We start from the raw sequence: 16,161 nt of genomic DNA, 5'->3' as shown, positions 1-16,161 counted from the left end.
TAATTTCCTCTCCTAGGAGTACTGCAGTCTGTTTAACTCAGTAATTTCCTCTCCTGCATTTTCCTCTCTCTTGATTTCAGCATGGCTTTGGCCTGCCATAGAGCCCACACCAGGCCTGACTCAGGCGTTGTGGGCTCAGACCCCACCAATCCCTGATGATCATATCTGTTTGTGGTAGGAACTGAATAAAGGAAAATCTTGATTTTTTTTTTTTTTTTTTTTTTTTTTTTTTGGTGGTGGAGGTGGTGGTGGGGATTGGATGTTTTACCACCTCTCACCAACTTAACAATTGTGTAAGACCTATGTTCCTAGTTTTTAATAGTTTTTAATATAAATCTTTTATGTGGAAATAAATTTTTGTTGGGAAAGCCCCAGCTGAGAGCTATGCCCTATGGTGTGTAACCTCTAAAAATAGACTCATCTTGGTAGTGGTTACTGTTTATTACTTCCCAATATAAATTTTTCTCCTTAACAGAACCCTAATTTTGTTTATATAGTCTTCCAACGACAGCTTTAAGAGTAGACCTAGATCAGGGATCAGCAAACTTTTCCAGAAAAAGGCCAAAGAGTAAATACTTTAAGCTTTTGGTGGTGAGAGGGGTTGAATATGGGTTCTGTCACAACTAGTTGTGTGACAACTGTGTTGTAGTGTAAAACCAACCATAGACAATATGTAAATGAATGAGTGTGGCTGTGTTCCAATAAAACTTTATTTATAAAATCAGTCAGTGAGCCAAACTGTGGCTTGCCAACCCTGATCTAGATTACTCTAGGGCAGGATTTCTCAATCTCAGCGCTATCGACATTTTGGACCAGGTAATTCTTTGTTGTCAGGGACTGTTTTGTGCATTATAGTATGTTTAGCAGCACTCCTAACTTCTACCCACTAGACACCAGTAGCCTCTCACCCCCAGTGTGACAGCTAAAAATGTTTTGGAGCATTGCCAAATGTCCCTGGGGCATTTCCCTGGTGACTGTTATTGGTTTGGGGTAGTCATATGAACTTGATCTATTCCAAGTGGTAAAGGGCTTATAGTCCACAGTTTGGAGAGGTTCTGTGTCCCTCCCGTGAGACTTACACAAGAAAGTGTCAGCACCAAGTGCTACCCACAACCGTCTTACAACCACGGCAGGCATCAGACTCTGGATGGAATCTGCCCTGTGGATGGCAGAGCTTGGGGACAAGAATTTAAGACCTCTTTGAGCAGCTGAATCAACCAGACCTGAAACCCTCCTTACATATGGACTTCCTGATGGATAAGATGACACATTTCCTTATTGTTTTAGATGGAGTTTGTCAGGCATATTCAAGGAGGTAATTTGCCAATGTGCACAGAAAGATTTCAATGTGTTAACCTCTAGTATCCCTGTGTTTGTGTGTGATGGCTGGATGTCAGTCATGCAGCCCACAGGACGGCAGGGGCTGTGATTAGTGTCAACTTAGTATCGCCGTGTTTCCTTTTGGCTCCACACAGGCCTTGGAGCATTATCTTAATACCCGGCCCCCTGCAAACATGGCTTCTTTCTGGCTGTACTGTGGTGGGAGTTCTCTGTGAACTTGTTCAGCAGTGTGGGTCTTTTAGAGGAGCTTAGGCTGCCTGATAGGTTATAGAGAATTTTTTAGCGGTATCTTCCTGGGAAGGAGATTTGATCAGAAAACAGTGGCAGTGTTTGGCCTGATACATGGGCGTCAGGTCCCGAATTGCAAACACAGTGGCTACGAAGATAACAGGAAACCAATTTCTCTCAATTCAAATCACAGTTCCTCTTGGGATCATGCCCTTACTGCTTTCAAGTCTCCCTTGTCTTCTCACCCCACCCCCTCCCAGCCTTCCCCTCCAGTTCTTGGCTGCTACTGAGGTGGTAAAAATGCACGTAGAACGACATCCATAAAAAGACTTCTAAGAAGGTTTTCACGGCAAGCTATTGAGTGATGTTGAAAAGGCTCCTGGACTTAGGCTGAGAGGCCCTGGCTTCAGAATTTGGTTCTGAGCTTGCAGGTCATTTCACTTTGCTGAGCCTCAGTTTACTCATCTGTGGGAATGGGTAGAGTCGTATGTACCCATCTACTGAATGAGATAATGTTCGTGGAAGAGTTTAATGAGGGAGGAAATCAGTGGAGAGCTACTTGAACAGAACAGGGGTGTGATCAGTGGATACTTCAGGCCTACATTCTTCTCCCTTTCTGTTTGGTGGTATCTATCATTCAGTTGCGGTTGAGGTTTCCTGAGTCTGGGCTGAGATTAATGGGATGTACAGAAGTGGGGTGTTTGTGGGATATTGGCGAAGACATGGCTCTAGGCAGTGGTCTCAGGGCCAGGTGGCAGGGGCACCTCTAGGCATCTTCCCAGGCCTCACAGACAACTATTGGCAGCCCCGGGGTCCTCAGGGCCCACAAGAAGGAGAAAATACCGCCAGCTGGTCCTCTAAATGGGAAGCAAAGGGATGGGAGTTGGCTTTATAATCTGCCAGTCCTGAGTTTGAACCCTCCTCTGCCATTGATTCGCCGTGTAAGCCTTGGGAAAATTAGTTAACCTCTCTATGTTCCATCACTAAAATGGTGATAATGATAGGCCTTTCATCATGGTATTTGAGAGAATTGCGTAAAGTATATGCCTGGTCCATAAGGAGTGTGCAAAAATTGCCAGCTTTGGTTTTTACTTTTATTATTTGAAAGCTTCCTCCTTTTAGATTTCCTAAAATGCCCCAAGGGCTTATTATGGAATGTGGTTGTTAGGGTGAAGGGGGGAAAGAGTGGTAAAGATGTTGACTTGAGGACAAACTATCTGGATAAAACTGTAAAAGCTGCCAGGCTCTGGCCACGTTTGCTACATTTCATCACCTGCTCCTGAAAGCCAGCTCGGGTCCTTCCACCTCCTTCAGCCTTTACACTCAGCCCATCGCTAAGTTCTGCTGTTGGTTTTCCCCCAAACGTATCCTGAATGAGGCCTGTTTCTCCATCTCCCTTGCTTCCAGCCCTGCTGGAGCCACCATGGTCTCTCGTCTAAACCCTGGCAGCGGCTTCCTTGCTGGTCTTGGCTTCTGTCTTCCCGCCACCCACTCTCCCCACAACAGCTGGAGGGGAGGTTTGAAAATGTAAATCAGAGCACATCTCCAGCTCCTTGAAACCCTCCAGTGACTTCCCACTGCACCTAGAATAACAGCCAACATTTCCCATGGTCTGGTGGAAAATGTTCTCGAACCACCCCCTTGCGGTGGCTCAATTTTTCTCATTTTTCAGGTCTTCATTTATAAGTTGTCTCTGACCTGCTTAAGTTGGGTGCTTCTCGTCCTCTGTCTCCACAGTTACAGCTGGTAATGACAGACCTATTTGTGTGCTTTTTCATGCAGTACCTGCCCTTCCTATTGTACTGTAAGGAACGCAGGGGTGGTGTCTGTCTTGTTTACCACTCTGTCCTTGTACCTGGTGCGTAGTAGGTACTTCATAATATCTGGTCTGGTGAATGAATGCCATCAGGCCAGTGATGCTGTTTGTCTTTCTTCACGTCACGCCTTCTGAGGGGGGGCAGCTGTGTATACAGGTGCTGTGGAGTGCTTAATAATTGGCTTCTCTCTCCATATGGTAAGAGGCAAAAGAGCTTAGTGGTTAAATATGTGCACTCTGATAGCCAGACTCTCCGGGTTCAAATCCCAGCTCTGCCCCTTGTTACCTGTGTGCCCTCTAGCAAGTTACTTAGCCTCTCTTTGACTTGGTTTCTCCCTTTGTCAAATAGGGATTTATCAGTATCTGCCTATGAGGGCGAATTAAGATGATGTTTGTGAAACCACTGGCAAGTGTCTGCCCCGTTGTATGTGCTGAGCCATGGTGGCTGTGATTATCCAGTTTGCATGTGTTGACATTTCCCTTTCTGTGTGAGTTTTACCCCTTCTCTTTCTAATTTTTTGAAGTCAAAGCACTATTTATTTGACTCCACTTTGAGCATCTATTTCCTGTTCTACTCTGGGCATCAGAAATGATCCCACAGATACAGTTCCTGTTCTCATAGGGCTTACATATCAGCAGGGAATACAGGCTTTGAACAAATAATTATAGGTGAGATGAGTGAAATGAAAAAGAAATAGTGTGCAGGGAGAATAAATTCCAGGGGAATGAAAACTCTTGTGTGTGTGCGGGGGGTTGGGGTCAAAGAAGTTCTACTCAAGAATGTAGATCTACGCTGAAGATAGAGCTAAAGATCTACCCAGGAGATAGAAGGGGCTATAAGGGTGGGGTGGGGCAAGGGGAGAGTATGCCAAGCAGAGGGAACAGCTTGTGCAAAGGTCCTGAGGCTGCAGAGAATAGGGCACATTCATTACTAATATGTGCAAATAAGTACATAGTTGGAAAACCTGGTTATGGAAAACAATTGTTTTTTCAGTGATCTCCCCAAAGAAGACCCAGAGATAAAGATTTGAATATAAGAACTTTATCTGGGGGGTGATTCTGAATGGAGAGGTGAGACTGGGAAAGGATGCAAAATCAAAGTTACTACTATGGGCAGGTGGGGAACTGTGGGGGCCAGTGTCAAACATGCATCTCAGTTGTCCCACCCAATGGATGATGGAGCTGGGGTATTTATACATCACCTTCCATTAGTCATTGTTGGAGGGCTGCTCTCAGTGGGGGTTGGGGGGCATTAATTCCCTGGCACTTCCGTCCTGCCATGTGTATGAGCAAAAGTGGATTCCAGTCACCAGAGAAAGCTGTCAAGCAAATGAGAGCAGGTGCTGGCTCTATTGGAAGCTGGGCCAGTATGGTAAAAGGTGAGGGGACCTGGCAGGGAACCAGTGCATCTGCTATACACCCCAAGCCCCTTTAATGCTTGAAGCTTTTGGGGTCAGCATGTGAAGCCCCTTATGAGCTACTGAGAAAGATTTTGGACTCTCCTTTGGGGAGCCACTGTTGGCTTTTAAGCTAAAGTGAGGCTTAATCAGACCTACGACTTAGATGATTGTGGTCCTTGGGTGGAGAATGAACTGTTGTGGCGAAGGAGCAGAGAGAGAATTTGGGAGGCAGTCATGGCTCTCTGGGCAAGAGATGATGGTGGCTTAGAGCAGGTGGGGTGGGGCTAGAGAGGGTTAGGAGCCGGAATAGACCAGATTGAGTTAGAGTCTGCATCCGAGGAAGGTGGCAGCCCTTTTCCATAATATCTTCCTTATGCTAAATTAGATGCAGGTGTCTCTGAGACTTGGCAAGTGGGGCTGTAATTTTCCCATGCCCCCCACCCTCCAACCCCTTACCTGATAAAGCTCCGTCATCTGCTGCAGTCCCGCTGCCCACTTTTCACAGCACTTTCCAGACTGCTGGGGCCAGCATAAAATAAAAAGCCCCTATTTCCCACCTTGCCAGCTTCCCTTCTGCCTTGCCCACCCTGCTGTGCCTAGCAAGGCTTGGCTCCAGTACCAGCTTCTGAACCAGCATTATTGTCAAGGAATGTGGAAGCAGCCAGGCCAGGGAGCAAGGGGCGGGGATGAGCATCCCATTTGCCATCTGTGGCTCAAGTGAGAGCCATGTTGATGAGATCCAGGACCATCCCTGTGTGATCTGGAGAAATGCATTTCAGCTGAGCTGGCAAGGGGGATGTCATCTCTGGGCTCATGTGGGTGTCCTGTGGGGTCACTGTGTTCTCCGAGTGTGGGGCTGGAATGAGGGGTCTAGAGGTCTGCTTTGTCCCCAACCCAAGTTCCTCTGCCGGGTCCTGCTGGGCACGAAATGCTGCCATGCTGTTCTTGCAGCTCTAGAATGGTGCCAGCCCTGGCCAGACATATCCTCGTTAAAAATCACTCGATTACCATTCGACCATAAACACTTTATATTAAGATTTCCCTAATTTAAAGATACCTTAAGGGTCATTCATTTAACAAATCTTGATTTCTGGAAAATTTCTCTTCTCTTCTGAGTAAAGCCCACCCCCACCCCAATTCCACACTCCAATCACAAGGGCGCCAAGAGAGCTGTTGTTACTGCAATGAGCCTCGCCTTTGGCCTTAGATGCATAGACCCCAGACCCACACTGGGCCCCTTAGAATGGTCCCCTGGGGGTCTGGCCTGAGAATAGAGAGGGAAAGGCAGTCCCTTGTACCTGAAACTGTAATGTATGGAAAATGGTGAATGGCTGGTTTTTGCCCAAGAAGACTGGGAGAGATAGCAATCTGTTTCAGGAGGAGGGGAAGAGAGAGAGAGAGAGAGAGAGAGAGAGAGAAAGCAATCTGTTTCGGGAGGAGAGAGAGAGAGGGAGAGAGAGAAAGAAGACACCTAGATTGCTAATTCTTCCTGGTCTGGCTATTTCCTATTCTTTTAGTTCCATGAAACCCCCCAATATTCTTATAATAAATTTGCCCTTTTCGCTTATGCTTGGTTAAGGTGAGTGTCTTTTATGTGGACAAGAGGGGGAAAATATCTCTGCCCACAGACTGGCAACGTTTTGGAACCCTTTAAAGAGTTAAAGAGAAAGTTCGTCTCAACTCCTGGTCCCAGAAATGTTTAGAGCCACCCTGGAAAGAGACCCTGTGCCCATGAGCAGCTCCTCCCCACTCATCCCTGCAGCATGCCCGCCCCAGGCCCTGGTAGCTGCTCATCTCCTCTCTGTATCTGTAGATTTGCCTACTCTGGCATTTCTTATAAACGAAATTGTACACTGTGTGGCCTTTTGTGTCTGCCTTCTTTCCCTTAGCATCACGTGTTCAAGGTTCATCTGTGTTAGAGCACGTGTTAGTGCTTTGTTCCATTTGTGGCTGAATCCTATTTCGCTGAATAGGGAGACTGCATTTTGTTTATCCATTCATCAGATGATGGACGTCTGAGTTGTTTCTTCTTTTTGGTTATTGTGACTAGTGTTGCTATGAACACTTAAAATAGCAGGTCAGAGCATGTCACTCCTATGCTGACTCCCTCATGTCTTCCAAGCTTAGAATAAACTCACAAGCTTTCACCATGGCCCAGAGGGCCCCACCTGACCTAGCTCCTGCCTCCCTCTCTGACTCCTCTCTTCTCTTTGCTATTCCTTGAACACACCAAGATGGGAATGATCTCTCCCTAGGTATTCCCAGGACTCTCTCCTTTACTTTGCTGACGTCTCTAATCACATATATCACTTCCTCAGAGAGGCCTCCTCGTCCATCACTCCTGACCTTGCTATATTCTTCTTCATAGGGTTTCCTATAAGTGACGTTGTATTACTTATGTGCTTGCCTTTTTGTGTTTTTTCCCCCCTAAAATGTAAATTCTATGATAGGTGGGACCTTTTTCACTGCTGTATCCTCTGTACTTGGCACATAGTAGGAACTCAACCAGTATTTGTCAAATGAGAGAATGAATAAATGAATGAATGAATGAATGAATGAATGAATGAAAAGACAGGACCTTGCAGATGACATATGAGAAACTGAGGCCCAGGGAGGGGCAGGGCCTGGCTGAGTTTACATGGCCAACTTGCTGTCCTAATTCCAGTCCTGTATTTGCTCTTCCAGACTCCCCTTCCCTCAGATATTTGGATGCTGGTAGTTTATGCTAATTCCAGTCACCCCTACTTGGGACTACTTCCTGCTAAACCAGTTAGCAAATTGGAATCTCAAATTGTTCAAATTGGGTACCTCTCACAATTTCTTTACCTCTCCATCTGCCCCTCCCATCATTTCCCAACACACATCCTACCTTTCCACCCTTCTGAGGTATTTGCAGGTTCTCAAACACTGGATGTTCCCTCATGCCTCCATACCTTTGCCCATGCTGTTCCCTCTGTCTGGACACTCTCCTCACAACCACCTTCTATAGGTGGCCAACTCAGACTCATTTTCATGACTCAGATGGCCTTCTATACCTTTAGGAAGACTTTCCTACCATGCTCTTCCAGCCGGACTGAACAGGAAGCCTCTCCACTGCATACCGAACACCCTGTTATAACCACATCACTCTACTGAGATTGACCAGGTCTCCTCTCTATTGTAGACCCTGAGTCTACAATGACAGGGTCATGCCTTTCAAACTGAGACTTTGGAGCACGTGGGTGGCTCAGTCAATTAAGCATCTGCCTTCAGCTCAGGTCATGATCCTGGGGACCTGGGATTGAGCCCCGCGTCTGGGCTTCCTGCTTGGCAGGGAGCCTGCTTCTTCCTCTCCTTCTGCCTGCCACTCCCCCTACTTGTGGTCTCTCTCTCTCTCTCTCTCTCTCTCTGTCAAATAAGGAAATAAAATCTTCAAACAACAACGACAACAACAACAGCAGCAGCAACAACAACAACTTTATCCCCAACCTCCTGCATAGGGTCTGGCACAGTGAAGGCACTCAGCAGCTGTGGGCTTATGTGAGTTTCTTTGTTTTTTGATCAAAGGAAGAGAAGTGGATGCAGCAGAGACCCATAGCCCTCCAACCTTCCAGTGTGCTCCAGCCAATTGTTGACTGCCACAATCCATGTCTGTTCCAGAATGGCCAGGATTCAAACTGCCTGTGAGAGGTAGGCCAGAGGGTAAACATTAACACCTTGTGCTTCAAGAGCAGCCCTCAACCAATGACTCTTGGGAGTTGATGTATAAATACCCCAGCTGTCTCTCTCCTTGGGCGTATTATTTCATCTGAGACCTGAACGATGAATAGGAGGGAAAAGATGTGTTTTGCACCTGTCCTCAGGGTCTCCTCATGGAGAAACAATGGGATTAGGCTCCTCTTGCCCTCTGTGGTAGCCCGCTGTTTCCTCGCTTCTATACTGGTGTTTCCTCCACTTCATAAATGTACCGCTTTCACTCGATTTCTTGTCCAGTCTAGTAGAATGGTCAGAATGCCGACACCCCAGCCAAAGGCCCCAGCATGGGTGTGTTCCTTTTTTCCTCAGGACCATGATGACACCAGCCTGAATGTATCGGCCAACCAAATGAGCTCATAAATGCCAATTAGTTACATTGATGAGCAATGTTTATGGGTTCCTGCAGATCAATTCATAAATATTATAAATTGCAACAATTTCTAAATAATGCCCTGTGACTAATGGCTCTGGTTGTAGTGGATTTTATCACTTTGTTGAGTACCTAATCGTCCTCAGCATCACTGAATGTTTTTGTGACCTGCAACAACATGACAATGACTCAGAGTCCAGCAGCTCCAAGGTCAAAGAGATTGACTTTCTAGCTTCTGTTCTAGGTGACAGTGATCCTGGTATTTTAATTTTTAGTGGTCTAATCTTTTGTGCATGTGCGTGTGTGTGTGTGTGTGTGCATTTGGTGGTGGAAAGCTGTCCTTTTCCACTGACTTAGGAAATATCATGTATTCTGGCTTTTACCTATTGTTTCAGAGGCTCATTCATTCATTCAACAGATATTTATTTATGGAGCTCTTTCTGTGTGCCCAACACTGTGTGAATGCTGGGAATATAGTGGTGTGTTGGCCAGGATAGGCAAGGTTGTGCTGTTACAAGTTAGCTTTGAAATCCCAGGAGCTTAAAATGACAAAGGTGTTTTTCCTCATTCATGCTACACATTCACTGTAGATCAACAGAAGACAGTCCTCCATGTAGTCACTTAGGGATCCAGGCTAATGGAATCTTGCCAATCACTGCATAGGGGAATTGACAACTGGAGAGTTACCGTGCCAGCTTTTCTATGTGTTAGCCCAGAAGTGACATGTATCACTTCTGTACTCAGCTTATGGGCCAAAATTAGTCACATGGCCCTAGTTAATAGCAAAGGAGGCTGGGAAATGTGGAGGGAGCACATGGAATATTTGGTGTGCTTAACTCTCCCTAGAGAGCTTGTGTTGTAGCTTGGATTGTAGGAGAAGGTTGGGGTCAAACAAATTATTACATAAATAATTGTTTAACAGTAAGTGGGGTGAAGGCTACAAAGGAGAATTTGAGATGCTATGAGCGTGTAAAATAGGAGACCTGATGCCTTCTAAATGGTCTGGGATGGCTTCCCAAGGAAGGGGTGTTTCAGCTGAGATCTGAAAGGTGGATAGGTGCTGGTCAGAGGGAGTGAGGCACCCAGCTGTCTCACAAGAGAGATGACTTCAGGCTCTACCCTCAAAGAACTTACAGTGTAGGTTGGGAGATAAGAAATATATAGAAATAATGATAATATCAGTTAGCTGCCAATGGCAGCCTACATCATTGGACATATGCTGTGTTAAGTGCTTTCTGTGCATTATTTCTTTTAATCTGCCCTTGCAATAGGTTTAGAAACACACTGCCCAGCATGTGTTTGCATAGGACTTGAACTTGTGTGTGCACCTGAAGTTCATGCTCTTTACCACTGTGTGCCACTCCCACCAGGGTGATTGCCTGGCAACTGACCAGTTTAGCTCAGTGCTCAGTGACTGATGGGGTATAAGTCACCGAATCTCCCCAGACCTCAGTTCATCATGAAGATGAGAGCATTTGGCTAGATCAGAGCTTTTCAAACATATTTTAATGTAGTGGAATATTTTTAAAAATGCAAGCCAATATATAAAACAGGTAGAAGAGGTTAGTAACCTGGGGAGGATCCCTAAACCTTACCCTAACATCTTCCCATCTTCTTTATCAGTCCCTGGGGCCCCACTGAGGGTCCTGGCATGTGGTAAGTGCTCAGTGAACTACTGAACCATCTAAAGTTACTTCCAGCCCTCAAGTCTGCTGAGTGTTCCCAGTATCACAATTAGCTGTGGCTATTTGATTATAACAACAGACTCCCTTCTTGTCCATTGTGGTAGGTAGAATAATGACCTTCTACCAACCTCCCACCACCACTCAAGGATATCCACATCCTAATCCCAGAAACCTGTAAATGTTACCTTAGATGGCAAAACAGACTTTGCAGGTAAGGTAGAGTTAAGGATCTTGCAAATGGAGGATTGTACTGGATCATCTGGGTGGACCCAATATAACCTCAGTGGTCCTTGTAAGAGGGGACAGGTAAATCAGAGAAGGTGATGTGGAGTTGGAAGTAAAGGTCAGAGAGAGAGAAAGAGAGAGAGGTTTGAAGATGCTACACTGCTATTTTTGAAGATGGAAAAAGGGGCCACAAACCAAGGAATGTGGGCTGTTTGCTCCAGAAGGAACAAAGCTCTGCTGACTCCTTGAATTAAGTCCTGTAAGACTCATTTTGTACTTCTGACCTCCACAACTGTCAGATAACACATTTGAGTTGTTTTAAGCCCCTAAGTGTATGATAATTTGTTACAGCAGCAACAGGAGACTCATACATTCCCCTGAGACAAGAATCTAACCCACACTGCAAGTTGCTTCTGTCTGTGTTAAGAGCCAGCCGATTAATTGTAACTACCACGTGCCAGCCACTATGCTTTGTGCTTTATGTCTCTTATGTAATTCTCCAAGCAGCCCTGTGAGTAGAGACTGTCATGTCCCTTTAGTAAAGATGAGAAAACCGGGGCTCTAAAGATGAGAAAAGTTCAGGGTCACACAGGTGAGCATCTTTCCAACCATCACCTTGAACTCTATCGGGTAAATTGATTATCTTTGTTTAATTAAGTTTTTTTTGTTCTTTCGTTTGGAACATATTCCTCCATTTCTTCATTTTGTTTGACTCTCTGTGTTGTGGCTATGCATTAGATAAAACAGCCACCTCTCCCAGTCTTGAAGGAGTGGCCTTGTATAGGATATGAACCTTCTCGTTCAACCCTGCCCTAGCTCTCAGTTATTTCTCAAACCTGTGTGACTGTCCAAGTAGCCTGTTTTATTTTTATGGCTCCCAGTAGTCGAGGGTGTGCCAAGACATGTCAGTGTCCCAAAGGGCAGGATCTCAGTCTGCACCTGGACTCAGGCTGATTAGAAGTCAGACCATCAGGCAGCAGCTCTTAAGGTATGCAAATGTATACAGTCCTGGTAAGCCCCGCGAGCCACTAGAACCAGGCAATGTAGAGGTGTCCCTTAGCAATACATGCAAAAATTGGGGCACCACACAAGGGTGTAAAATGCCTTTCCAGGAGATACCAGCTAGTGGAGCAAGGCAGGGAGACACAGATTGTGTCCATCAGCCTGTGTTCCCTGAGAGCTCCTCCACAGGCCCCTCGCTATGTGCCAGACCAGTATCCTGCCCCTCAGGCTGAAGCTCCTGCGCAAGCAAATAGGCCTCTTTCTCAGAAAGACTGGGGGTGTGTTTGTTTGCTTTCTGTGCAGTGCTCTGGGGGAGGTAGCCTGCCGAGGAATGTCTCTGATTGTTACAGTCTTGTGGGACCTAGGCTGGCAAACTCCTCTGGCCTCTAGAGCCAGGTGATAAAGAGGTGTCCCTTGGGCAGGCACAAATACCAGGGCACTGGATGCACGTAAAAGCTCTGTCTGGGAGCTGTTGGTGCTCTGGAGCATGGCAGGGCAGAGCTGAAGATGGTACCCACCAGCCAGCAGGTCTGTGCAAAATCAGACACCTGCCCTTCAGGCTGCCACTTGGAGATGAGCAAATGAGCCTCATTCAGAAAAAGTCTGGGCACCTCTCCATCAGCTTCCTGTGCACTGGGCCTGGGGTGGTGGGTCCACCAGCCCGTTCTCAGATCCCTGTAGTCTTGTGGATCTAAGGGATGTCAGCTTTCAAAGCTAGATGTTTTGGGGGCTTGGCCCTCAACTGGAAGTCAAAGTTGGGGTGCCTGACATGTGCTTCAAACCCTTTGCTTCTCAGGGAGCAGCTCTGGGTTTTGAGTCCCCTCCTGATTAAGGATTGCTGTGCCGGCGATGGGGTTTGTGGCGACATTGGGTCCCAGCCTCTCCGCCTGGATGAAGGTCTTCTCTTGTTTGAAGATGAATAGGTTTTTCCTACAAGTGGACCCACCTGTCCTGTGTTCTTCAACACACCTCTAGGCACTGCCTTCCAAGGTCTTATCCCAGAATTCATCCTGTGTCCTGGCTCCTCTTCATAGATTCTTTGTCTATAATCTTGTTCAGGTATATATATCCTTTAAAAAAGAAGGATCCTTTCTGTGAAATTTGCTCTCCTCTTTGGCTACTTTATTCCCATGTTTCTTGTCTTCTTAAAAAATATCTGTAGCCTCCATTTCACTGCCCACTCAACTCCCCCCTACCCCGCCCCGGTAAATTTGCATCCGCACCTCACCCTACCCACATTATTCTGTTGCTTCCAAACTTTCAAAGGCCACCGAAGATCTTGCAAATGCAACTCTCCATTCTCCTCCTTGCTTCTCAATTTCCTTCACTCCTGCAGCACGTTCTGTCTTTTCCTTTGCAAAAATCTTTCCCTGCTTTTCATGACACTGTTCTGCCGTCTTTATAAACTTTATTCATTTTTCTCCTTCAAAACTCACTTCTTCTAGGCCCCTGGGTGGCTCAGTTGATTAAGTGTCTGCCGTCAGCTCAGGTCATGATCCTGGAGTCCCAGGATCGAGTCCCTCAAGGGGCTCCCCGCTGAGTGGGGAGTCTGCTTCTCCCTCTGACCCTCCCCCCTCTCCTGCTTTCTCTCTCACTCTCTCTCAAATAAATAAATAAATAAATAAATAAATAAATAAATAAAATCTTAAAAAAAAAACCAAAACAACCCTCATTTCTTCCTCTCTGCCAAGAACAAGTGCTCTTCATGGGTTCATGCTTATTACTCTTCTTGCTGGCTACACCTTTGCTTCTGAAGCCTGGCTGTACCTTAGACTCACCTGGGGAGTTTCAAAAAAATACTGATGCCCCTAGTTTTAGGGCAGGGAAACTCTTCTGTGTGAGACTACAATGGTGGATATGTGGCTTTCCTTTTTTACTGAAGTATAATTGACATACTATATTATATTAGTTTCAGGCATACAACATAGTGATTTGATATTTATATGCAGTATGAAATGATCACCATGGTAAGTATAGTTGCCATCTGTCACCTTACGAAGTTTTTACAATATTGCTGTGTTCCCTACGCTGCACATTACATCCCCATGTCTTATTTACTTTATAACTGGAAGATTGTACCTCTAATTTCTTTCATCTGTTTGTCCATCCCTCCACCCCGCTCCCCTTCGGCAGCCATCAGTTTGTTCTCTGTATCTCTGAATCTGTTTCTGTTTTGTTTTGTTTGTTCCTTTGTTTTGCTTTGTAGATTCCACATATGAGTGAAGTCATGCAGTAATTGTCTTTCTCCCTCTGACTATTTCACTTAGCATCATACCAGCTGTATCCATCCATAGTACTCATTTTATGACTCAGTAATATTCCATTGTGTGTATATATGTATAGACATACTACATCTTTATCCATTCATCTATCGATGGACACTCAAGTTGCTGCCGTATCTTGCCTCTTGTAAATAACGCTGTGATGAGCACAGGGGTGCGTATGTCTTTTCAAATTGGTGTTTTCTTTTTCTTCAGATAAATACCCAGAAGTGGAATTGCTGGATCGTATGGTGATTCTATTCTATTTTTAAAGGAACCTCCATACTGCTTTCCATAATGGCTGTGCCAATTCACATTCCTGCGGACAGTGCACGAGGGGTCCCTTTTCGCTATATCCTCGCCAACAGTTGTTATTTCTTATCTTTTGATAATAGCCACCCTGACAGGTGTGAGGTGATATCTCATTGTGGTTTTGATTTGCACTTCCCTGATGGTGAGTGATGATGGACATGTTTTCATGTGCCTCTTGGTCATCTATATGTTGTTTTTGAAAAAATATCTATTCAGGTCCTCTGCCCGTTTTTAATTGGATTGGTTTTTTTTGATATTGAGTTGTATGAGTTCTTTATATATTTTGGATGTTAACCCCTTACTGGATATATCATTTACAAATATCTTCTCTGATTTCAGAAGGTTGCCTTTTCATTTTGTTGATGGTTTCCTTTGCTGCGCAAAAGTGTTTTAGTTCGATGTGGTCCCATTTTTTTCTTATTAATTAAATAAATAATTATTTTTAAAAAGTAGGCGCCATATTCAATGTGGGGCTTGAACTCACGACCCCAAGATTAAGAGTCACGTGCTCTATGGAGTGAGCCAGCCAGTCGCCTGGCTGTGCTCCCATTTAAAAATTTTTACTTTTGTTGTTCTTACCTGGAGAGATAGATTTAAAAAAATATTGCTAAGGCTGATGTCAAAGAGCTTACTGCCTATGTTTTCTCCTAGGAGTTTTATAGTTTCAGGTCTCACATCTAGGTCTTTAATCCATTTTGAGTTTATTTCTGTGTATGGTATAAGAAAGTGGTCAGTTTCATTCTTTTGCACATAGCTGACCAGTTTTCCCAATACCATTTGTTGAAGAGACTGTCTTTTCCCGATTGTACATTCTTGTCTCCCTAGTCATAGGTTAATTGACAATATAAGCATGGGTTTATTTCTGGGCTCTCTATTATGTTCCACTGATCTGTATGTCTGCTATTATACCAGGACCATATGGTTTTTTGTTTGTGTTTTTGTTTTGGACCATACTGTTTTGATTACCATAGCTTTGGAGTATAGTTGGAAATCTGGGAGTGTGATGCCTTCAGCTTTGTTCTTTCTCAGCATTGCTTTGGCTGTTTGGGGCCTTTTGTGGTTCCATACAAATTTTAGGATTATTTGTTTTAGTTCTGTGAAAAATGCTATTGGTATTTTGATAGGGATTGCATTGAATCTGAGGTACATGTCTTTATACATTTGTCAAAACCATAGAATGTGCAATACCAAGAGTGAACCCTAATGGAAACTATGTACTTTGGGTGATAATGATATGTCAGTGTTGGTTCCCTGACTGTCACAAATATACCACTCTAATGGGGGCTGTTGATGGTAGCAGGGGCTCTGTGTGTGTGTGGGGGGGCATATGTGGAAACTCTCTGTACTTTTTGCTTACTTTTGCTTGTGAACCTGAAACTGTTCTTTTAAAAAAATCTATTATTTAAAAAATGCTGATGCACAGGCCGTACGACCAGAAGTTTTGACTGACTTGACACAGTTGATGCTAAGATGCAAGGTTGAGAAATGCCAGGCAGGACTCTCTTCCTGAGGATTTTTCTCTCTGTGTAGCTCCACTGATCACTTGAAGGAAATCCCCAAATTTAAGTTTCCAACCCCTGCTCTTTTCCCTGATTCCTAGGTCTCTAACCTTCAATTGTATGGATGTGTGAGATCCTGTCAAACTCAACGTTCTTTTTCATTTTCCAGATTCCTCTTGTGTCGTCCCATTTTTTGATTGGCACACCCATCATTGGCCTGGCTGTTCAGGTTCTGTAAACCTCAGAACCCCAGCAACAGGGACTCTGTGAGTTCCGGTCTCCAGCTA

General features: G+C 45.0%; 1 protein-coding gene across 1 annotated transcript in view; it reads left to right on the top strand.

The window, feature by feature from the left end:
* SUDS3 (SDS3 homolog, SIN3A corepressor complex component) overlaps window positions 1-16,161 on the top strand; it is a 337,068-nt gene that overhangs the window by 94,159 nt on the left and 226,748 nt on the right. The window contains exon 14 of the transcript XR_006411240.3: window positions 8,332-8,454. The gene's annotated coding sequence lies outside the window, so the exon portion shown is untranslated. The remainder of the gene's footprint in view (window positions 1-8,331; window positions 8,455-16,161) is intronic.

This window comes from Ursus arctos, unplaced genomic scaffold, assembly GCF_023065955.2.
Source record: "Ursus arctos isolate Adak ecotype North America unplaced genomic scaffold, UrsArc2.0 scaffold_34, whole genome shotgun sequence".
Classification (NCBI taxonomy): Eukaryota; Metazoa; Chordata; class Mammalia; order Carnivora; family Ursidae; genus Ursus; species Ursus arctos.
Note: the sequence above shows the minus strand (reverse complement) of the source record. Positions and strands in the feature narration are given on the sequence as shown.